Raw genomic sequence first — 24,696 nt, 5'->3', positions numbered from 1 at the left:
GGAAATAAATAGTTTTAGTAGTTTTTGTTAGTGGGGAGCCAGAATGTAGACAAGCAAGAGAAGGGAGGTATTCTGTGCCTATACAGCAGTGAAAGTACATGACTTGCTCTGCCACCACAGTAAAGTAAAAGTGCTTAGAAATATAGAACAAAATATGATTTCATCTCTACCTTTTTTTTTAATGTTCTTTAAATGAGGGTTGTAAGTACTTTTTGCTTCCTTGTTCCACTATTTCTATTTTCCCCTATTATGTTTTACCAAGGATTTTATCTTTTAACTTCCTAATTTGGATATTTTGGCTTCTGGACTAGGTTCAAGTCTGTTGGGACATTTCATCTGGCCTGAGCCTGCTTCCATCTGTGGAACACTTGAACGTGTCTTGGCATACCTGCATGTGCACAGAGTACAAACACAGCAACTGTGTGTGCACCCTGAAGCTGGGGCTGAGAGGCATCAGGCATGCTCCTCATGCAGTGCTTGCAGATTGCTGTTCCCATGGCTCATGACCCTCACATCATTTAAAACTACCAAGTGGCCTACTGACTGATTTGCTGGTAATGCTCAGCAGCACTGGCCTAACGTCCATCTTGATTCTGTCTATAGCTCTTAGTGATGGCCTGATTACTTTTTCCCATTTCTTTTTTCTTTCTTTTTTTCCCCCCCCCAAACACCAAAGAAACACAATCTTCTTGCTTTTTGATTGAGAAATACATAGTTCATATGCTCCACCACGTGAAGATGATATTGCCATGATGACAAACACCACCTAAGGTCTGTGTCTCACTTGTTCAAACAGAACACAGCAACTTGCCCATTTGTGCTGCAATTGGGAGGTAAAAAATATTTTTATTTCTGTCTCTCTTATATGTAGATGCATCTTTGACACAACAGTTCTATTTACAGCTTCCCTGTCTTTATGACATCGACGTGGCTTCCAGTTCCTTTGTAGGAGGGCTTTATCAGCAGAAAGCCTGTTTCTTCTCCAGGAAACAGCATTTCAGTTTGACTGCCCCACAACAGTAAGGCCCTTCATTTGCTGAGAGTTCTGCTGTGCACACTTTTCATTCCAAGTGAGTAGTGACAGCCTTGCAGGCAGAGACGGTTCCCCTGGCAGGGGCATTCCTCCCATAGTGCAGGTGCAGTTTCCAACTGGCTTTCCAAGGCGTAGGCTGCTTAACTCTCTAGATCCCATTTAAACATTGACCAGCACGTGTTCTGTGACAAAACTTATAGTTCAGTTTTTTCCCTACCAGAAAGAATACTTGTATTTGAGTAAGGTAGACACCCCCCTCCTTTAACTTGGCCTACTGCCTTGCTCAGGAGCTTCCCTTAATTATCTCAGCCATGACCTGGTTTCCTGCTCTGAAGTTAGAAAACCACATCCTCACTGCAGACCTTTCTAGTTCTGAGCCAAAAAAATTGTGTACAGAGAATAGGCTGCAGTTAGGACTCACAGTCCTGTTTGTTGTTAAAGTACTGGATACAGTCATAAGACCTTGTTGCTTACTTATTTGCCAACTTTTATGCAATCTGGTTAATATTCTTCGTGACAGGTATCAGCCCCTTATGTGTTTTTCTTAAACTACAGCCAAAACAACTGTTCCATTTCTGAAGCTGTGACTGGGGAAAAGATGTTGCTTTTCACTGTTGTCAAGACTTTCTCTGGCAACTGAGAGCTTGGGACATTTCTGGGGATGGCAACAGAGCCACACACCGAAAAAAGGCAAACAGAGCTGCACAGCTTCTTAGTCAGGCAGCATCATCAATTCTGTGCAAAATATCATGGGTGATCTTGTAATTAAATACTACAGCATATACATCAGGGAGCTAGGTGAATGCTTTGTATTCAGCTAACTTACAGCTTTAACTACTTTACTTTGAAAGAGTGTTTTTTAACATAGCTGTAATATATAATACATTTTTATGCTGACATGAATTAATTTATTAAAGCCTTATTAATTCTTTAAAATGCACATAATGAAGACAGTAAATTCTTATTTATTATAGACTTAAGAGAAATTTAACAACCTAGTTTTAAAAGCCACTGAAGACTTGCAGTTCTCAAGTAATATAAAAGAGAATAAAAGCACTCAACACCCATCAGCTTCTCACCTGTTCTATTAAAAAAAAGACTATGCTTACATGCAGAAGAAACACAATAGTTCTTGGATACTTCTAACTGCATATAGATGTAGACTAGAGCACTAGAGGAAATTATTCTGCCTGGAGATGAGTTAAAGTTTGCTTTGAAACCTAATCTAAATTTCACAACTGAATCCTCCGTGGACCTGGTAAAACAAGATCTCAGTATAAATACCTATTTATTTAGCGAAAGTTACCTTGATGCAAAAAGAAATACAACCTGTGGTCTTTACTATCTGTGCAGTTGCAGAAGGCCTTGGACTGCAAAGTAAAAAACCACTATGAAGTCTTAATGGCCGGTTAATAAATATATATTTATACTCCATAACATACATACTTTTTTATATATTTTACTGTGTAGTGCTTTCTGTTGTCAATAAAGTTAAAGATATAAAAAACTTAAATAATCTGTTAAAATCTCAGATAACTGAGATTTGTGCAGGCCATCCAAGTTTGCAACTTCTGACCTTTGTAACTTTGGCCGAAGACTAATTAGGTCCGTTATTCACATACATCTTATCTCTATAAGTCCATAATAATCAGAAATGCAATGATGGCCGAAGCCTGAATCCAACCCATTAATGATGATTAATAGTCTTTCAGAGATGAGTGCTATCAATCTGAGAGGAACTAGCATAGGTTACAACCAGCATATAAGCAATACTTCAGCTACTTCTGTTCTTATGTATAGTGATTTCCAGATTAAGTTATTTAGATTAAAATATCTAATTGTAATCTATTGGATTTTACAACTTTGAGATTTCTTTTTTCCAGTAGGTCAAGATTACACTCTTTTTAGAGAATACATCTCACTTCACATCAAGGTTAACATCTTTATTCCTTGAACACAAACCTAAAATGTTCTTTTGGGGTTTGCTTAGAAATGATGACAGAAAGTCAGTAGTTAGGCAGGTGATTTTCTGCTTGAGGCAGCGCAAGCCTTTCTCAGTGAAATGTTCTAAGGGGACCTGCTCACAGACTAACTCCACTAGTTCACAGGTGCTCACAGGCGCAAGGCCAATGGTACGCCATTTGATCATGAGCGCACATTGCATGTGACTGGGGAAAAAAATTCAAAGAGCTCTTTCAGAGAACATTGGGGTTAGAACCTTTATTATATAAATAGGCACCTGCTGCATAAGGATGTGGCAGTGAGTATGTAGGCATATGCTGCTTGCTATTCCACCATCTCTTCTGGGGCATCTCTGATCTGGCCTCATATCTTGGCTGTTTCTAGCATGTCTCTTCCTGGAAGGCACGGGCAACTTTAAACTTTACATGCCCTTTTCTTCCTCCTAAACAAGTCCAGTCACTTTTTCTTCCTACTGCGGGAACATCTAATACAAATTATAGAGGTAAACATCCTGCATTTCATGAAAATGATGACAGCACTGCAGGTAAATATTTAAAGGACAGGAATATAATGAAAAACTTTGGACACTTCTACTCCCTTGACTCATTTCTTGTGCTATGGATATCATCATAAAACCACTTGCCATATTGCTGTTTGTGTTAGTGTGTACAGCCTGCCCTATCAAGTCTTATTTTAGTTTTTCATAATTCATGAGCAATTGACCAGACAGGTCATAATGTGACATCAATTATTTTGGAATACTATTTTGAAATACTTCAATATGTGTATTATTAACTCAATCAACTATTTTGGTTATATAATTTTCACTATGGTCAGTTGAATCAACAGTACCAGCGGGAAAATGCTTGACCATTAGCATCCAATGCAACCAAATGCAAAATGGCTGCAGAATGTTTTAAAGTATTTTACCATGCATATAAAATAACCATTTGTCGAGAATAATTAATTTGGCCCTGAACCACTGAACAACAATCAGAGATGGAAAATTGTCAAGCCAAAGGGCCACTCAGCAAATTGACGAGTCCTGTTTCTCTTAGGGACTGAGCTCCCTGAAATCCAGTGCAAATGGACAATCTAGCAGAAAAGTCTGTTCATGCTGTGTCACTCACAGAACATCTGCCTCAGGGACACTTCTTGTCTTAGCTACCTCTCTTTGTTCTGTCCTCATCATGTCCAGGTAAGGGCATGAGCAACCATTTGTTCAGATTTAGCTTCACCAGATGCAGGCATGACAGCATACTGTATTTCGCAAAGCTGTACTTCTTTTGGCTCGGCAGACCCATGGGGAAGAGTGACATTTCAGATAAGAAATGCAAGTTTTGGAAGAGCTTCTCTGGATATGAAGATAGGGTTAACAGATTAATCCTTGCCTGCTCACCCTTTGCTCATTTTAGGGGCTGGTTGTTTTTTTTTTCTCTTGGATACCCTACACTCTATAAAATGGAAAGGGAGAATCATGCGTTAAGATTTTCCAGTTTTCTTAAGAAAGATCTAAAGATACTTGAGATTGATGCTGCCTGAGACTTGTGCAGCAGCAGCCTCCTTCCAGAGCTCCATCTGGGCCACATTCTGGTTTTCCAGGACTGATTTCTCTGGCCAAGGCTGGGGACTGAGCCCTGTGGCCCATGACCACCAATGCTGCTCCCACACTAACTGGAGCCATTTCTGCTCCCCTCCACACAAACTCCCAAAGCCTCAGTTTGCTGTATGCCCACTTACTGAGCAAACAGGTGTCCATTACTCACCTACACTCTACCTGGCAGGCAGCTAGAGACTAAAAGTGTGGATCCTTTTTAATCAAGAATCAGACTATCAGGAAACAGCTAATAATCAAGAACCCATCCATGAGCAAACAGCTAACAGAAGCTGTTCACCACAGACGTCCCTACAAGCTACAAGAAGCAACTAAAATTCTCACAGGTAGGCCTATTTTATTTAATTACTATCAGGTTAAAGCAGTTTCATTGTGTTTAACCAAGAACTCAGTTCAAATATAGCAATAGGAAAGAGAGACACAGGAGTAACATTATCTGTATTTTAATCTATGAAGGTAGTGAATTCAGCAGTAATCAATGTATCATGTGTGCTCAGCTAACCTTTTGCTGCTCCAGAATGATCACCAGTATAACCAGAAAAACATCACATGATGAAACACTTTAGTGAAATGTATAATTGGCTTCTTCAGCAAAGTGCAGCTTGACCTTGTGCTAACCTTGAAATTTTGTGAACAGGAGCAAACAGCCATTAAACTAGGAACAGCTTGCATAATATTTAAGTAGCAAATATTACCATGAAATGTAATTGAAGTATAAGGATCATGAATACAATCACATACTTTTAATTTTGCCAAAGGTAAATGGGAGAAAGTTTTTCTGGGTATTCACAGCAGTCTTTAAGGAAGAGAACAGCAATCTCCCTAACGTACTTAACCATGGACTAAAGAGTTTGAAAAGAAAAGCCATCGGTTAGTTTTCCAGAGATGTGAGTATATGTGTGTGCTTATACCAAGTTTTGTGTGTGGATTTGTTTTTGCACATTAATATCTATGTACATATGTGCTGGTCTAGACCTGTTTTGCATGCAGTCTTCGTAACAGCATGACAAGATACAGAAATTCTGACTAGCCACCAGCCCAAGCTAACATTCATGCAACCCATGGACACTAAATGGCAGCACCTCTGAAAATAGGGTCTGATGAGCCTGAGGTGCTTCGACGACTAGCTAGTAAATATTTAATTGCAGTCTGATTCTTCAGTAATCTCATATAAACCCAATAATCAACATAAACTGCAGTAATGCAGTACCTGATTAAGCTCTTTGAATGATTAAGCTGTATTTATAGATCTTCTAACTCAAAGAGATCATACCTGGCAGATCAATGCTGATGTTAAATAAGTCATTAACCTCTGCAAATATTGCCCACAAGGTCATTGAATGTGATGGTGGAACATTTTAATGAGCTGAAAACTTGACCTGTGGGAACAGGGCCAACAACAATTCATTCAGATGAGGAAGATATGCATGTCTGAAAAATATCACATAGTCCTTCTGGGCCTTGATTTCTCAATCAATAAAATGGAAATAATTCTGTAACACAAAAATATCATTGAAGTAATAACACATACAGAATGTTATTAAAGTTATATTTTGTTGTCATATTATTAGACCAAGAATTTATTTTACAATTATTCTTACCTTACAATATACTGTGGTTAAATGAAATACAAGAAAGTCAAAAGAATTACATTACTGTTCAAGTGAGTCTAACCCAGGCCCAAAAGCTGCTGAGGATATTTTTTTGGTCCTTGCTGGATTTTTTCAGAGAGCTCCAAACATGCTGTCCCTACCTACCTGTTTGACACAAAACATGACAGTACTGTTTATTTTCTATTTTGCATCAATGGTAGGTCATAACTCTCTGTGATACAAAATAACATGGCCTTTATTCTTATGAAAAATCAATCCAACTTTCTGAAAAAAGTTACTGAAATCTTTGCCAGCCCAGGACAGTATCATCAGTGGGAATATTTCACTAGTATTATAACCTGAATTGGAGGTACCTTCTCTAGATCATTGGTTCTAGTATATACATCATCTCTGTGCTAAAACCTGTAAAAAAAAGTCTAATTGCATTTGCAGCTTCCTTACTTGGACCCCTGAGCTTTAGCTATAACGCTGGGACCATACTCTCACTTTACACAGGGTCTGTAACATCTATTAGAAGATGGCTTCAAGCATTACTTACGTATCATGGATTAGTCTGGATTAGATGTTTGATTTTCTTATTTCAAACCCTTGAGCTATCACATTACCAAAATCTAGCGTTTGTATTTTCTGCCTGATTTTCCCTAAATTTTCTGTAATATGGTTTGTAGAGAGAAAAGCTTTGCTAACTGCTCATACTTGAATTGAGAATTCAACAGGATTGCCCTGTGAGTGTGTGCCTGGAAGGAAGCAAAAATAGGGTTACTACTTAGAAAGACGAAGTGATTGAATTCAGTGCTTGAGGCCACAAACCTTGTTTTTGTGACTGTTAATATGCAGAACTAACTGAAAGCCAACTTGCACTTCATGCTTTTTTTTTTTCTATTGCTATAAAAACTAACATTGTACATTCTACCTGGGAGATTTATTTCTGCTGTAGCAAAAAGAATACCACCAACCTAAGCATATAGCCTGGTACATGATCAAATGATCTACTGCTCACAAGAAGTTAGTGAAGCAACTGTTTGAAATTTTATCTAATGTACTTCTTAGTGCCACGGGTATGCACTAAGGGCATGTTACTCAAGCCCCTGAAATACTGTTTGGGACCCCATCACTAACGGTACATGGCTGAAGAAGTTCACAGAATCAAAAAGAAACTTCTATGTGCTCTCACTATGAACATTGCTCAAAAATGTGTACTGCCTTGATACTGTCACAGTCATTCCTGTTACAGAGGAACCTCTCTAAGTATTGGGTTAGAGATAAGCAAGGTCAGAGCTTCAAGTACCATTGTATTGTACATTGTTATCATTTACAGACATTGCTTTTGCACTATTACTAATAAGTAATGTAGCCACCAAGCTCCTGTTAGTCTTATCACATACAAAAAAAAATCAACACAGGTTGTTCTATGGTGCACCAGTGCTTTGTTCAAAAAGTGAATCTATCTCTGACTTTCAAAAGAGTTTGGCACATCACAAGAGTGATCCCACTTTGCCAGACTTCAGAATATAATTAGCAGCTAAGTGCTGGGCTCAAGACTCTTGTATGAGTCACGATTTGACAGTGGGCCCTCAGCAACACAGTAGGTCTTCAATAAGACAGGCTCATAGACACTCCTACATAAATAGGTGTCATCTTCTTAAGTCCCCACTATGAACATGATAGATTTCATGAGCAAGAATAGATCAGGCAGGCCTGGGCCATGGCAGAACGTTAAGTGACTTGAAGAAGAAACTGCCAAAAGTAAATATGTGCTCAACAACACTCAAAAGCTTTCTTGTTCTGTCACTTTCTAAGAAATGTTGGAAAGAAAAGAAAAATGCCTTTATTTACTGGTCCAAATGAGCTGAGAAGTGGAGGAGCAAAATTTAGCTCATTAAAGTCTAGTTACTGCTTTGATTTGGATTTGGAAATCCCAAGAACTGTTGGTTTCAGGGAGCTCAATTTATCATGCCTAAAGGCACAGGAGAACTGGGATTTCATTTAAAACAGCAAACATTGGCTACATTAAAAATATCTCTTAAACATGACGTCACAGAACTGACATTGGAAAAGATTGTTTTGGTTTATTTTGTTGTGGTCTTCTGGAACTTGCTGCTACAGTAATAGGCTAGTCCGGATATTAACAAAAGTACCTACAAAATAAGAAAATGTGAGTGATGAGCTAGGGACAGTTCAGTTGTGAAACCTGTTTGCACCAGGGTATTCCTGTGCTATTTTAAAAATATCCATCCATTGTGGAACTAGTGGATTTCCAAGGTAGTGGAGGGGTGGTATTTTTATATCAACCAAGTAATATGAGCCTGTGCTGGGTGCACACAGCAAACTATAGGTAGGAAGCACCCCATAAATATGGAGTTGTTCTGAAACATCCAGCTTTCCTTTACAGATATTACAATATAAGGAGAGAAGTTTTTGTCCTTTTTAAAAAAATGCTCAACAAAAACATATCATATTAATGGTTCTGTTTGCATTTATCAGAAAAAAGAAATATCACATACAAAGTTTATCAAACGTAGGATCTTACTTCATTGCCCTGAGTTCAATCCTCTTTTATGATCATGGCAGCTGTTCTACCATCACTATAGAGAATTTCCACCTAATGCAGGAGCTGATTTTAATCTCTACATAAAGTATGGATTAATAACTGAATTATGGGATGGAATGATTGACACAGCAAGCAATATAGTATTAGAAAGCAGGATTTGAAACTGTTATTAAATACAGAATGCAATGACTAAGTGTGTGCATGATGATTAATAGTATAATGTACCAGAGGAGAAAAGAATTGTTAGCGTAGTAGGAAGGGAAACCCTGACCAGATTCTCAGTTGATGTACACAATCCAAACCCAAAGGAAATTAGGGAAGCTCAGACAGTTTATGACAGCCAGGAATCTGTCCCCAGGAGAAATAGACTGAAATTAAGGAAAAAAAAATGAACTTTAGCTAATATCTGAATAAGAATCCTGACAGTATGATCTCTTAACTTGAGAAACAGTCTCCCAAGGGAAACACTGAAAGCTTTAAGCCTGGACATATTCGGAATTAGATTAGGCAAAGCATTTGAAAAATATACCATGGGGACAAATTTATAATGGAGGGGAGATGAATTAGACAGTCAAATAGGTCTTTTTCACACATTCTTTTAATTACTTAAAACTGGCTGTATGAAGAAAAGAAAGAGCTTGGCAGTGTTTTTGCCTACTTAGTTGTCCGCTGGCCCTGAAACAGTTTTGAGTGGGTATTGTACCCAGATGGAAAAGTTCCATTGCTGAGAACACAGCATATATCATCTTCAGCTGGATCTCATGTTTGTTATGAATACCCTTTTTTCTGCATATAATGAAAAATGGTGAGAGTTTAAAGCCATTAACTGATATGTTTCCTTGGATGTCAATGGGATCTGTAAGTTGGCCAAGAAATACATATTTTTTTGTTTCCCTATGATGGTGTTGTCATATAGGAGCCATGTCAGGTATATATAAACAGAAGTCATGCTCATCTTAGGGTATAGCTGAGAATGACCCTTCTTTAAATTAAAAATGAAAGTGTAGGCTTTAAATGACAGAAGTACAATATCCAGCCCCTTTCATTTTCATATAAATATGTAACCATCATTTGTTTAACTCACACCAAGCTATCAAATTTTGTGGTGGGCTATAAACTTGTTGAGTCATTAGCCTGGCTGCTTAATGGAGGAAGACTAAATTCCTGTTCCTGCATAATGACACTTACTCACTGTAGACATTTGCATCACTAGGAAACGATAAAACCTCATCCTTCATAATGAAGTTCTGAGCTGACAAAGAGGAAAATATAGTGTTGTAGGACAACTATGAATATAAAACAAGCTTAATAAAGAAGTAGTGACAAATTATATTATGCAAAATGCAATGCAATAAAAAAAATGTTACTAACTCATTGGAAATTCCATAAATAATCTAAATAGTTTTCAACTGTCAAAGCCTTGAAAAATATATTCCTTAAAAAAATTAGGTACAGAATAGATGCCAGTTTAATTGCCATTGTATTTTGACAAGCATGGAGAACCTTGTATCCAGCTTATTTACTAAATTTAGCTCACTTGCCAAGGATGAAATGATGGGGGGGATCATTATTAGTCTGCTTTTTCAACTCATTGGTGCCCCATCAAAAACTACCTCCCTCAGCCATTTAAAAGTATTGTTGTTTTCCATTTGAGATCAACATTTACAGTTTGCATTACAATCTCAGGCCAGCTGATCTTTATAAAGGAAAAAGAAACTCTGATGTGAATGTTTGGTAAAATCATGTACTGCCTTCTTAAAATCAACGTTCTTTTTGAACAAATAAATATACTGTCTGCTATACCTTTGTGGGTCAGCAAGGGCATGAAATCCCATTAGGACAGCTCCTTGTATCACAAAAGACTTTGTCCAATTTGTGTGTCCAAATGACTCACTTTCCACTCTTCCAAAAATTTTCATTTTACAGAAAGGAAAAAGTCTCTAGCATTTCAAGAATTGCTGGCAGCTCAGATAATGACTTAGATTCTATTTCTGCTGAAGTCTCAATGAATCCAATAGTCCCAGTGACTTGAATAGAAGCAGCTTTGAGGCTTGCATAACCAGAAGCATTTCTATTCATGAAAACAGTTGCGAAATTAACTGCTAGTGTGATCAGATCCTCACTTCGATGGAGATTTCCCTGCTGACATAGGCACTTGCTTAATTATATGCTGCTTGTACTCTAAATGCAAAATGTTCAAGATGCTTGAACCAGTTACTACATCTTCTAGCATATGAGGCTGGTAGGGACAAATGATACATTTAATATACTGCTAAGAGATCTGTGGAAAATCATATTACCTTGAAAATGAAAAATTTGACATGTTTTGTTAATGATTTTGATTTAGTTAGTTTTTATAAGAATGACAGGCACCACAAGTTGGAAGTCCTACTTTGGCTTTTAAATGAAAGACATTTTCTTCTGAAGAAAACCTATTTTAAACTTACTCTCTGTTTTCCAGAGAAAATGATACTCATGTGTTTATACAAACATAGAGGAGTTTCACCCTAGATCAAATATACATAAAAAGTCTGATCTATTTTCAAAGTATTTTCAAAGAAACGTGGTGTTACCCTTTAGTTGTTATTATAGTCAACAAGTCAGTGTTTCATTTCTGAAACACAAAACTCAAAGTAAGCAGGTTGGTTTTAACATGCTTGTGAGCCTCGTCTGACTTTTTCTTTTACCCCTTTCACAGTTGGAGTTGGCTGTACAAAATTTTCCATTATGCAACAGGATTTGGAGCCACTCTGTCTGCTGTGCTTTCTTTGGTCATGTCCAATAACTGATGTTTCCAATAACTCATTTGGGCAAGGCATCAGTCATTATGATCATCTCTAAGGCTTGCAAATCTTCTCTTTAGTTTTAAAATGCTTAATTTAGCACATTTAAAACACAAATAAGGATTTACAAAACAAAAATTAAGCGATTTTTAAGCCTGAAATGTCGTTGCAGAGATTCCATCAAGGAAGACAATCCAAATTGGCCACAGTTTGGCTACTGGCAAATGAGGAAAACTTCACTGCCCTACTGTTGTAGTCTCTTAATAATATGGAATTGAACCTAGCAGTTGCTAGATTTTTCTGATCCATTTTATAACAATAACTTTCACATCTATCTCTCCATCCCTTCAATGCCACAAAAACCCGAAGTGATTCAGATCTGAAAAGAACTGTGCTAGAAAACAGAAGGACTAATTGTAGTTTCCCAGGTCATATTCCTTAGACCTTTTGCAGAGGCCATAATCAACATAGTCTACAGGCATACTCCATAGCCAAATAGGATACATGGTGATATTTAGAAGGTTGTAATATCATCTTCTATAGCTGTTTCCTGGTGAAGGATCTATCATAAGGCTTGAAATGAGGAAAAACCCGTGAAGATATTTTCCAAAATGCCTAAGGAAGGGAAAGGAGACTAAAGCCACACCAAACTATCCTATAACTTACAAGACATACAGGACAAGACCTGCCTGATCCAGATCAAAAGCTTGAGGGTGGTTGTCCACACGCACAAAGGACTTCTGTCACTGTTTGCTGGTCTCAGTTTTTCCTCTTAATTTTTGACATTGTATAATTCATCAATGGAAAGAGCAATAGAATGAGAGAGTGACAAGCCATTTAGTTAAAGCTGCTCAGACATTGCAGGTTAGCACTGGTCCAACAGAGAGTTGGCTACTTTTGTGTGCTTAATTCTTCTGCTTCCAGTACAGGTTCCACACTATCCCTCAAAAACTTCCTCATTCAGTTCTGGCTCTGTTCCCACAAAGAGATTTTAATCTGTTGAATGGATGATTTCTGGCAGAAATAAATTAACATTTGTAGATGCTAAAAGTGGCAGTTCCAGAAATACAGTTAAGAAGAGGCCTGGTTTACTTTCACTTAACTCACTCTGCACTCAGCTGTGCTGCAGCGAGTCTCCTACTCTGGCTTATTCCAGTACATCAGGGTCAGTTAGGCACAGTTGTGGAAGCTGATTCAGAACTGCTTGTGTCAAAGATTTCATTATGTTTTCACAATTTTTCTTTCCTAATTTTTGTGCATCATACAGTGTATTGATTAGAGACTTAACTACTGCAGATATCCTGGTAGCTGGGAATATTTTGTGCTCATAAATTCTGTGGGACCTGTCTCAAATTTTCTTCTCAATACTGAAGGTTCACTGGATCTCTCCGCAATGGAAACAAGAGTAAAAACACCAGTCTGACTGCTAGAGTTTTCTCTCATTATTCAGCAAGAGATTATTATTTTTTAAATAAAGTCATCTGAAGAGGCCTTCTCTTTGCTTGCATTAACGTTTACGTCATTTTAATATTACATCATTATGTTATATAATTTGTTTGTGTTTCAGTCATCTGGAAAGGCCTATGGGGACATTCCCCTGTCCCAGAATGCCAGAAGTACAAACAGTACCAACTGTGCTGGCAAGAAGGTGTCAGTTTTTTGTTTCTAGGAACACTCTGGACTTAAGCCTTTACATCTGCTGATCATCCTCATCCCCCATTTCATTTTATAAATTACTGTCTCTTTACAGTATATTTAATCTATATAAAGACACAGATTTTATGCCAGAATTTGACATGTAGTCTTTTCTGTATGCATCTCCTTTTCCCTCAGTTTAAAATCTACCTGATCTGGTTTTTCACTGTGTAGTGGCTATTTTTTCTCAAATGGGAAAACCCCACAAAATTAACTAAATATAAAGAATAATTTCTGAATAAATTCCGCTATGAGAAGGAAGTTGCATTCCTTTGAGCATTACTTAGTGGTAGCCCTACAGTCTGGTTATAAGAGCACTCTCTCAGTGTACGATGCTAGTTCAAGGCTGTTTTTCTTTGAATAAGCACTGAAGTAGGTCTCATTGGGTTCTATGCATTGCTTCTGCCCTTCAGTTTTGATTAGAAAGACAGTCATAATTTATGCCACTGTGACCGCTATTCAAGCAGACAGATTATCTTCACTTCTCTCTGGATGAATGTACATAATCACTTTTCTCTTTGACTGTGCTTCTGGATTGTGGTTCTATTGCTCACAAGTCATACTAAATCAATAAACTCATAACAAGGTGTGATATCTGTGTTTCCTTTTCATCCAGGCAAAGAAAGCTACTTAGAGCAAACCCAAAGAAATTCTCTAGGTTGTTTGTTGTTCCTTGTTGCCCAAATACATAGAATTCAGAGAAGAAAATAAATGAAGAAAAAGCACCTGTGCATGTACCACATTGTAGTACTACTCCTTGGCCTGATAAGTAGCCTTTGCTTAGCTCACTGTTGCTGAGTGATGGAAGACTGCAACACCTCCTTCACTTAGGGCTTGCCTTGTCAGGAACTGTGGGTAATACATTTGGTCTGTTCCCATAAAACTGGCATAGCTTGAGCCTACCCTCTACTGGCACAAGACTATCTGATGAAGGTCACAGCATTAAGTGTATTAGTTGTAAATATGAAGTGTACATGTGAGGCTTCAATGAACCACACACACACACACCCCTTCAGGATAGGTTTCTACAAACTTAGTGCTTGTGTATGCTAGATGACACCAAAAAAGGAGACAAGAAACTGGTTCAAGTTTAAAGAAAAAGGAAAATAGAAAAGAAAATACACTGGTATTATTACTAATAGATGTTTATGCACTGTACAAGCTATGTTTTACCACTTCTGTTCATGTTCATGACTTCAAAAATAACCTGTGAAATGTAGAACAGCCAGATTAGTCAGTGTGGTACAATTCAGGTGTTAGACTATTTGAAAAAGAATATGCAATCAAAGAGCATCAACAAAGTGTAATTGACATCACCCATTGCAGCTCATCGAATGAAAAATTATCCTCTGATTGATGCAGAGTGATGTGCAATCACTTGTAATTGATTGGAATTCATTCAGTATAGAATGACATGTTGAGTAATTACTACCTAGAAATAATGACTGGTTAAAGCTAAGAGGACAGGCTTTGGCCAGTCCATATATTTTGTACTTCTTGGTTCCTTCAAACATTATGAACATTATGGGTTTTGTGTTACAGCTTACTCTTTCTGTGCATAGACATCAAATGTTTTATACTAGCCTAGTTTTATGAACTCATTAAAAATAGAATACATCTTGAGGTTAGTAAATGAAAAAGCAAGATGACATGTTATTCTAAATGCTTTGAATCTTGAACAATCAGACAGTGTAAAATATTGATTCATGTCCATAGTATTCACAATGAATAAAGGCAGGATTTTCTAACAGATAGCATACATTTGAAACAAGTATTTTATGCTTGTTTTTAGTAGAAAAAGATGAATTCACTGAAGTTGATGAGTTCACTCTTTCCTCAGGTAATATTTCATAGCACCTACAGTTTCAGGGAGAGCTTGTGGGGGACAGATACTGCAGATCAGTAACACAGACTCTCTTGTCAGTATCTCTGGTGAATTCATGTTCTCTCCATGACCTTTAGCACTCATATCTCCAATATCAACAGGTTTTAGACAACATATGGCAAAGTACTGAGCCAAAAGACTGAAATTTAACTTTTTTACTTCATTTTACATAATATGTCATATATATTATCTTATTCATTTCTTTTATTTTTGACCATAAATGATTCATAGCAAAATTCCATTAAGATACTTTTACTATACCATGTACATGAGGCAATTTCACCCCAAAATCTCACATAACTCTACTGCATTTTTCCAATGTATGTTTAGCCCACACAACATAAATCAACCCAATACTGTCTTCTGCAGAATCCTAATATATTCAGCAACCTATAATAATCTTACTACGCACTACAATTTGCACAAGAAAGATTTCTTTTTTTTTTTAAAAGAACTAAATCTTTGAAAATAGCACCCAGCCAATCCTGCATTTTTCATATTGATAAAAACTCCAAATCCACTCTGTTTGCAAGTGCCTCATCTTTCATCCTCTGACCGCAAGGTTTACAGAGGGCTGTTCACCCAAGAGACACCACCCTGACCAGAAAACCCGGCAAATTCACAGATAGCTTGCCTTTTTGCCATTTTCCCCATTGCAAGGCCAACACTTTCTTTTTTGTGTACAGGCAATGAACACACGGATTCTAAAAATCTCTAAAAACTATGCGAAAATGTCAGCAGAAAAATTACACTGCTCTGAAGCTGGAGACAATGCATGGGCTGAGATCAAGGGATAATACTGAGAAAGAGATCATACTGTGCTGCAATCTCATCTTGAATAGCTTTTGCACATGTGAAGGACTTCAAACCTTGCCTGAAACACACAGCTTGAATGGACCAGAGGAGGAATGTGAAGCTGAATGCCCAGACAATGCATTTCGCTTCTTTGACCATCTGCTTTTCCTTCCATAGAGATGAGTGTGATGTGGGCTGAGACAGAAAACAAAGGGCCAAACTGATCAGCTCTGCCTTGCAAAGTAAACCTCTAAGCTTTCCAGAAAAGGGACTCGCTTTCCTGCATGTAGGCTAAGGGTGGCTGGAGTTCCAAGGAACAATGAGGAAGGTCAGGGGACACACAGAGGTCACCTGTGGAAGGTGCTTTAGAGGAGGTTGTTCAGTCCTTCAAAGACCAGTGCAAGAAAAAACCCTGACATTTCCTACACTTAACTAAGTTATGGACTAACCAGCTATACTCAGACAAAATTTACTGCAGCCTAGCCATTTTTTTACCATTTTTATACCAAGAACAATTCTTTAAAGAGCTAGAAGACATTTAAATTTATATTTTTACTGTATTTCTTACAGCACATCTCCAGTTTGTGGGACCTGTGGTTTTTTATAGCCAGTGACTTGATGACTGGCAGGTGCTAAATTGAGTTCTTTGTTTCTCTAATATGAAATTCAGATATTTTTCACTACAACTGGGATTTCTAGTACACTCACTCATACAAAATTTTTATCCCTGTGTGTGTGTGCGTGTGTGTTTAAACTGAAGGGTTAATGCTACTTGCTTTGAGATCTTGTGGAAAGTCTCCAGCATAAAGTAGTGGGGCTTTTATTGTGATTTATAAAGCCACATGGAAAAGTTTCAGTCACAGTGGTACCAGACCTCAGTTATTTCCAAAAACAACAAAAACTATCATTTGTACTACCATATTTATTTTCTGATAGTTTATATCAGGTAATATATACCATATAGTATATCATATACAACAGCATGGGCAGTGAAAGACAATTTCTATGACTTCATGAAGATGATAAGAAGACACAGTATATTTTGTCTGTGTGAAGAGCTCCTTGTGTTCCTGAACACTGTGGTGTGTTTGCAATGTTTTATTTGCTGTCCCAGATGAGAATGCATTAATCAAACCAAATGACTGTGACAGCTGTGAGACATTCAAGTTCAAAAGTTTTATAAACTGGAGAGAAGCAACTGTTTGTAAGGTACTGAGTTTTTCCGTTCATCTGTGAATGAAGCCTTTAAAGTTTTAGCAGAAGCTGTTCATTGGCACCCTTACTCTCAAATTCTTTCTCATGTTATATGTAATATCATTTAATTCCTAACATCCTACTCGTGTAGAACAGGTGCTGGCTCTTGCTTTGTTTCTTATTAGTGCCAGCTCCATGCAGCGTCAGCTCTGGATGGGTCCTGCTTGCAGTTATTTCTAAAGTAATGCTGCCTATTATAATACTTCAGTGCTATATATTAGATAGGTACATTTTTCTAAGATACAAATCTCTGAAAGTGCTAGGAGAAGGGATGTTCTGGGTTTTGTTTGTTACTTCTAAGTATCACTTGGTGCTAATTTCAGATTACAGGACAGTTTCTTTGGAAGAACCAGAGCCAAAAGAATATTATATAAAACAAAGTAACTCACTGGTGCAGTTTATCAATATTTTGTAAACTGATTTTATAAAAAAATGTTATGATTTATCTTGTGTATTTTTGAAATTTATTTTCATTTCATAAATAAAACATTGAATATTCATTTATGGTATCATTTTTCCCACTCGGTTGCTTGCTTCTTTGTATGCATGGACATTTGAGCACATTTTAAAAAATACTTTTTCAGCTGATTTGATTTAAAAGCTTACTTGGCTTCAAGAAAAGAATGGATGCGTTTAGGGTTATTAGATATATGTTATAAATAGCATTGAGCTCTGAAAGCCCTACGTTTAAGACAGTTGAAATGTGTTGATGAATAAGATCTCTCTATACCACTCTTGCTTTCTTTCCTCAATTGGAAACAGGATTTGGGACTAAATGGACTTTTGACCTGATCTGCTCTGGCCAGTCCCATGTGTGTTTAGACCACCTTCTGATCTCCAACAACCCACTAGTTTTATAGGACAACACTCTTCCTTTTACTTTTCATACTACATCAAAATTAATGCGAGGTAAAGCAAGAAAAGGCTTTAGGGGAATGAGTCAGGGTGTACAAGGAGTATACCCTCTGTACATAAGTATTTGTGTACATAAAAATACATGGAAATATTTCTAATACACATAGCTAGTCAGAAAGGATTTTTTCTAAAAATCTTCCATATTGGCAATCTAAAAAGAAGAGAAGAAAGGAGAAAGTAGCATAACAGCTTAGTAGTATTAAAAGCAGAGATTACCCTCAGTCCCCTTCATTCTCTACAAATCTCTGAGAAGTCTTCAGGCTTTCTAAATTCCACTAGTTTTCTGTTTTGCAGGTGGATAGCAAAAGAATATCTGTAATGTGGTAAATTTGCACCTTGCTATGGCCGTATCCTTCTCCTTTTTTAGGATTAACATAGTGCTATGCAGAAGCTGTCTGACAATTGTCTGGTAGGCAATGGGCCTGGTACGTCGACCAGTTGAGGAGAGGGTTCTGCTCCCTTGGGTTCTTGCTGTGCTGTCTGAACTGAGAGAGGGGCTGAAGCCCTGGTTTATGTGGGTGCATAATATGTGTTGTGAATAAAAATTGCCATCCAGCTGTTATATTTGTCCAGCTAAGTAAATACATTTTCAACTATGTGTCCCTGGGTAGTGTAGGTGCATTCCTGAAGACTTCCAACCCCTTTGAATTTCCTGGTGACACTCCCAAATCAAACAAATCATGGCCCAGGTGCACTCCTGTCCTGTGGGCGTGTGGGATCTTGTTAGATGTTCCTTCTCAATATTGTTTCTGCCTTTTTTTTTTTTTTTTTTCACAATGTTAGTGGTTTACTACTTATCCATTAATTCTCTTTGCTTCCACATGATGCTGATGTTGGTCTTGCCAGGATATGTATATATTTGGTAAAATGGAGAATTCATCCTGGTTTTACACCAAACTTTATATCAATCAGCAGTTTTATATCAACAAGTTAGTTCCATATTCTGAAATTTTGTATGTCAGCAAAAAATAATAATAATATTTTCTATCTGCAATTCTCAGTGAAAAAAAAATACAGTTTTTGTTATAGAAGGATGAGTAATGAGGAAGCCCCTTTGTGTGAGCTGGTGAGACACTTCTTGAAGCAGTTAAGATGGCTACAGCTTATGTGCTTCATACTGGGAAAAGAAGAAAAACAGAACTGGGGGAGGGAAGGACCTCTGATCAGCCACAAATGTTATTGCTTGCCTTTCAGGAAAAAAATATGAAAAGGGGGAAAAATATGGCATTGTTTTAACTTTATTTTTATTTTTGCTAAACCGTGATTGATGATATAACAATTCTGTGTGACCACACTGAACAGTAATCATTATGTACTAGACTGGAGAAAGTTACCATACTAAAAGAAAAAGGAGCCTTATTTTATATTACCAAAGAAGTTTCATCACTCAGAGACAATTTACACATTTAAACATTTTTAAATTTAATACTCATTTCTAATCTTAAACTCAATTACTAGATATTCCTCTGGCTCAGATCAAGGCTGAAAACAGACTTTCTTCAAAGTGTGTTTGAAGTTCCCAGAAAAGTTGACTCCACTGACTTTTTCTGTTCGTATTTTCATAGTAATTATCATAATATATCTGAAGTTGTTTCTAGTTGTAACATATCTATTTTCTGACAAAACCAGATGTTTAGCATTTCAATTATTTTCCCTCATCTTGGTTAGCTGTTATTATTTTTTCGTCATTGTTCCTCAACTTTCTAAAGATTTTAAGTTCAAAGTAAAAAGTTTGTTCCCCAGGAATGTGCAAAATATCTAATCTTTCATTTATCAGATATAATAGAAGAAAAGACCTCAAAATATGACTCTAATTATGAGCTTCTTGGAGTGCACTACGCATAGTCTCTGAAATACATGTATAATAAGTTTGTGTGTAGTTAAGAGAGGTAGTCAAGATGTATAAGCCTGCAAGTCTAGTGCAGTTTGGTTAAGTGAGGACATTGTGCCGAAGAAGAAGCTGAAAAGAAAACTGTCCCTGTTTGCTCAAGGCTATAATATGAATGTTCACCAGGAAGGAAAGCACTTTTCAGTCTGCTTGCACTACTGTATATGCAAAATGAATAAGTTTCAGAAAAATATTTTTTTAGCTGACATTTCTGACATTCCAGCGGACAATCACATATGAGCAAAAAGTTTTTTCTGAAGACCAAAAAGTACTGTAACTATGAAATATGAGTTATTCTGTAACATTGCCAGTTATACGGCTGGTTATATCCCAAGTTTGTTGTTGCTGTCCACAGTTCTAAAGCAAACAGCATGTTCCAAAACCATCTAGCCTTTAAACTACATCGAACCAAACCAGTTTTATTTTCATCACTAAATTGGCCCAGGTTTGGCCACCAAATATATTGACATTTTCTGACAAAAGGCCACATATAGCTGTTGATACCATAAGTGAATTAAATCATCATAAATTAATAAATAAAAATTGTGCAGCGTTGACCTGCACAAACCTTCAAGGCTTACCTAGCTGCCACATTTTCTGGCTCAGAGCATGGCTGACATGATGTGTAAGATCATGATCAACAGAGAAATTCCTCTTTTCAGGTGGGGACCTGTTTCTAAGTAGATTAGAGGAAGTGAAATCGTAATGGAGACATATAACAGAGTATAAGTGCCATCAACTACAGTGTATTGACAGATGTTGCTTCAAGTTATTTCTTAAAGAGCAAGCTTTCTCTCAAGCAGCATGTATTTGTGAATATGTAAATCAAGAAGCAGAAGTGCAGATCTGGGAGCTAGAAATTTTGCTGTGGTTCTCCCTGTCTCACTAAAACACATTTAAGAAAGTTGACAGGAAGGCATAGCTTAACAAAGCTTGCACGTTTACAGGAAATGTGTTATCCCTCCTGAAATATGCTTAGGGTATGAATACACTTCACTCTAGCTTAATTCAGCATTGCCCAGTGATAATGCTCTCTGAGTAGGCATTAAATTAGTTAGTATGCTTTGGTAAAAGAAGCGTAAAAAATCTTGTTGAGTTTTGCACCATGAAGGAAGCAAAAGTAGCTGTATTGAGGTCTTCTGTTGTGTTTCTCATAGTTCCTTGTCATACAGTCACTCTCTGAGTAGCAAAAAGTTACGGTTTGCTTCATAGTGTTTCTCAGCATATAACTCCTGTTACACGTGTGCAACTGTTGCAATACAGTTCAGTCCAGATCAGTCAAACAAAATAGAAAACACCCACTGCCAAATATGCTGCTGTCTGGAAGGTGAGACATAGTGGAGCTGGATTTCTTTGCCACTCTGCATCATCATAGCACTAACAGATGCTCTGCTGAGACTGGAATGATTTACAGCAGACCTGCAGCTGAAGGAGGTAGCAGAGGACAGTTGCAGCTTGTCTTTACTTTGATGTAACTGCTTATATCATAGTTTTCCAATGCAGGAAATTCAAGTCAAGCTCCACTTGCATATCCATGAATGTCCACTGACAAATCCATGAATGCCAACTTGCTATCAAGGAAATTCTGGAGCTTCTACTAGCCAGTTGTGTTCTGGCAATTAGTATAATTATATGTAAGAAACACTGAATTTTACAGCATGTGCTTCTCCATTTTCTTTCTTTGTTTCAGGTAATTTTGTGTAGCATAAATTATTTTATCCACCTTTTCTACATGACCTAATTCTTCAAGGCATGGACTACACTGTAGTTGTTTGCACAATGGAGCCCTCAATCCTCTCTACGTTTGTTAGACAATAAGTTATCATTATCATCGATCACCATAAAAAAGTGTATGAAAGTTATCATTCTAACTAAGAACATAAATGGTTCAGGCAAAAAAAACCCCAACTAAACAACTGTGGAACCAGGAGGCTTTTGATGAGGTTGAATATATAAATATCCTCTCCAAAGTTCATGGTCTGTTCCTTCATCCCAAAGTCTTGCACTGGAAAGAGTCAACAGTGCTAATTATGCGGGTAGCATCTGATGGGAGAAGAAACATCACTGCAAGCTTAAAGTGAACATCAGCCTCATAGGTCCTCTTTGTGGTGCTTTGTTTTCTACTTTATTTTACCTCTAGCAAAGCACCTGCTTTTTGGCTGAAAAAGTCTTGAAAATAGTACTGGGTATACAGGCAGTTTCTTTCCCATTTTGTATGAAGCTAGCAATAAGGCAGAGTTGAGGATGGTTCCATAAAAGGCTAGTGCTAGAGGAACTTGAAAGGAATTTGATACATGAAATAGGTACATGGCACAGAGTTGTCAGAGTCACAGACTGTTTGATCTCTGACTCCCCCATGGGCATTATAATTTCGTTTTATTCTGGGCACCATCAAAGATCTGTGGAAATTCTGAGCTTCACATTATAAACACTAAAGTAGACATAATTCTTGGTTTATTACAACTTATAAAATTTGTTTATAGGGACAGAATGGAAAGTTTATAAAAAATGTCCTCTTGATGCAATAGCTGGCGTGTTGGAAATGCTATTAGTCAATGAATGAATAATGATCAGTAAAAGTACTGCTCAAGAATAATGGAAATGTATTTTATACAATAATATTTACACTTAACATTATACTGCCTGTCACTTGTATAGAAATGACTGTGGTAAAGAGTTTCTTTCAGAATGAACTTTATTCCTTTCTCAAGACAGAGAAAATGTAGGCATGGACCAGGCTTAAAAGTTCCTGGTAGATAACTGATTTAAGCAAGCCTTCATGTGTTCACATACAGATTTTTTTTATTAAATGTGCTGCAAGGCTCTTGAACATCTAAGAGAAAGTTCCTTAAGCTCCCTGTGGGGAAGGGAAGCAGGGAGCATTTTCTTGTTCCCAGGTGTGCATACATGCATGTGATCATGAACTTTGACAGTGTTTTGGTTTCATATTGAAATGAAATTTAGGTGCACAGCATTGCTCCTTCCTCCCTGTCCTCATGCCACAGCATACTCCAAGAAGTCCTGAAGCTATTGGCTATTACTTTTCCTAACCCTCTTTTGATCCTGCTGACACTTTCTGTTTCCACAGCATTAGTAGTAAATTCCACACCTGTGTAAGGAAGCTCTTTCAGAAACTGCTTTAAATAGATCTTCTGCTAGTTTAATCTGGTTCTCTTGTCCTGTTGCAGGACTTCAAGAACAACAGTTCCACATTCAGCTTATCCACTGCTTTCATGAATTTGTAAACTTCATTCATATCCCTCTACCTTGTCTTCAAACTGATGAGCCCATCCCTCTGCACAGAAGGGCATCTGCTGTGCACCCTTGGTTATTTTATTTGCCACCTTGTCTACCTTCACAGAATCACACAGAATGATCAGGTTGGAAGGGACCTCTGGAGATCATCTAATCCCAACTAAAGCAGGTTCACCTACTGCAGGTCACACAGGAGTGCGTCCAGGCAGTTTTTGAATGTCTCCAGAGAAGGAGACTCCACAGCCTCTCTGGGCAGCCTGTGCCAGTGCTCTGTCACCCTCAAGGTAAAGAAGTTTTTTTTATATTCAGATGGAACTACCTGTGCTTCACTTTGTGCCTGTTGCCCTCTGTCCTGTCACTGGGCACCACTGAAAAGAGCCTGGTCCTGTCCTCTTAAGATTTGCCCTTCAGATATTTTTAGATATTGATAAGGTCCCCTCTCAGTCTTCCCTTCTCCAGGCTAAACAGGCCCAGCTCTCTCAGCCTTTCCTCATAAGGGAGATGCTCCTTATTAAGACCTTCTTAAAGTCTGCTTCATTCCTGAGGTACAAGAACCAGAAATGCACATTGAACTCAAAATACGAGCTCATCAAATTTTTATGCAGTAGCAAAATTATGTTCTCTCTTCTCAAGATCCTTCTGGATGATGCTAAACACTTTGTTGTCTCCTTTGGCCGCTCCTGCCCATTAAGACAATGATTTCAGGGACCTGCCGGTGATGACCGTGAGATGCCTTTCTCAATTTGTGGTTCTGAGTACTGCATTGTGGTAGGAATGGCCTGTATTATTTTCCCTAGGTGTTTTAATTGCCAGTGAAGTTCATATACCCTGTTTGATCTCACTCACTCAGTTTTATGAAGTCCTTCTGGAATTTCTTGTCATTGTCACAACACCTGACTTCCCAGAAGAGCTTAGGCTCATCTGGAAATTTTGAGATTTCACACTCACACAGCCTTTCCTTTAGGTGCCTTGAGGAAAATTATGAAAGATAAAAACTGGTGGCACTTGTTCTCAGGGGACCCCACTTGGCTTTTCTACATCCTGGAAAATTATAGTAAATCCTATCTTTTGCTTCCTGTCCTTCAGTCTCAATGTTTTTTTGTTGTCTTTTGAGATCTTGTTTCTTTAATAACCTTTGGAGACTTTATTTTTTCAAAGGTTTTTTGAAACTCCAGGCATATTATTTCCCCTGGGTGTCTTTTATCTGTGACCTTACAGGCATCGTTATGGATCTCTGGCATGTCAGGGAGACGGGATTTCCCTTCACAGAAGCCACGCTGATTCTTGCCCAGCTGACCATGTCTGGCCTTCTCACTGTTCCTGTTCTTTAATACAGACTCCAGGGATCCCGTTGTTTAATATATACTCCACCATCTTCCCTAGGGTAGATACCACTGCAGTTTGCAGTTTCCAGGATCCCCTCCTGGGCCCTCATTCTGTAAGGAACTTACA

This window comes from Falco rusticolus, chromosome 3 (assembly GCF_015220075.1).
Source record: "Falco rusticolus isolate bFalRus1 chromosome 3, bFalRus1.pri, whole genome shotgun sequence".
Lineage (NCBI taxonomy): Eukaryota > Metazoa > Chordata > Aves > Falconiformes > Falconidae > Falco > Falco rusticolus.
This window is presented reverse-complemented; position numbering follows the sequence as displayed.